The sequence below is a fragment of the Trichechus manatus genome, unplaced genomic scaffold, assembly GCF_000243295.1.
Source record: "Trichechus manatus latirostris isolate Lorelei unplaced genomic scaffold, TriManLat1.0 scaffold00318, whole genome shotgun sequence".
In the NCBI taxonomy this organism is placed as follows: Eukaryota; Metazoa; Chordata; class Mammalia; order Sirenia; family Trichechidae; genus Trichechus; species Trichechus manatus.
In genome coordinates, this window is record NW_004444254.1 from 985,244 (window position 1) to 986,693 (window position 1,450).

A 1,450-nucleotide genomic window follows, 5' to 3' on the forward strand; every position below is an offset into this window, starting at 1 on the left:
TGTGTGTATATATATGAGCCCTAGAGGCACAATGGTTAAGCACTCAATTGCTAACTAATGGTTGGTGGTTCAAATCCACCCAGTGGCTCCTGGGGAGAAAGACCTGGTGATCTGCTCCTATAAAAACTACAGTCTAGAGAACTCTATGAGGCAGTTCTACTCTGTCTGTCACATGGGGTCACTGTAAGTCGAAATTGGCTCAAGGGCACCTAACAACAACCTAATATATATATACCTAAAAGTCTATGCTAATAAGGAGTGACATAATTTTTTTTTTTGTCAGTCCTAAGGGTTCCTCAAGCAAGAACCAAAACCCAACCAGTTTCCATTGAGTCCATTCTGACTCATAGCAACCCTACAGGACAGAGCAGAACTGCCCCATAGCGTTTCCAAGCGGTGTCTGGCGAATTTGAACTCCCGACTTTTTGGTTAGCAGCCAAAGCTCTCAACCACTGTGCCACGTGGGCTCCCCTTATAGCATTAGTAGAAAATAATTTCTTAGGAGCACTGGTGATCTCCTTCAATAAAGATTTCAGCCTAGGAAACCCTATGGGGCAGTTCTATTCCATCATCTAGGGTCTCTGTGAGTTGGAATTGATTCGGCAGCATGCAACAACAACAAACTAATGTTATGGTGTTACAAGGAAAGAAAAATACAAAGTAAAGAAGGGAAAAAGGAGAAAGAGAAAAAACAGAAGGAATGACGGAAGGAAGAAAGGGAAAGTGCGAGGGAGCGAAGAATCAAGATGCAGTTAGCTAACAGGTTGCTTAAACAGCATGGAGAATCTTTGTCAATTTTGAATGGCTCTATGATCTAGTGGAAGGGGTATGTGGCTAAGACAAGTTACTTAATGGATGATACAAATGATACAAATGGATGATGCCAATGGATGACTAAGCTTCCATCCATTTATTAACCAGCAATGTGACTTCAGGCATATTATTTACCCTGCCTGTCACTATTTCTTTATCAAGCAAATGAGATAATAATGATAATTTGCCTAAATCACCTCAAAATAAAACAACATGGTGAATGTAGAAAGCCTTTGGGAAATTAAAACTGCAATGAAATGGAATAAGTTATTACTGATGATTCTGCCTAAAACTCCAGTTTAAGTGTCTCTTTCTGTTTTGTTCTCATAGCACACCATTTGTGTCTTCTTTCTAGGACTTAACTCGCTGAGCAGAAATCTGTCTCTCCTTCAGCAGGCAGAGAATGCCTTACTCACCTTTTAAAAAAAGGTCATTTTTGTTCATTTTTTAATTTATTCATTGAATTAATTAACACACTTGTGTCCAACTAAAGCCCAACAAACAGTGGAATTGAACCTTATAGCCACATTTTTGCACAATGTACTGCATTGTTTCAAGCCCTTAATTCTAAATAAAAATTTTCTCAAGAAATGTAAATTAATTTTATTATTAGCTCAAACAATGCATATTTGGAAAG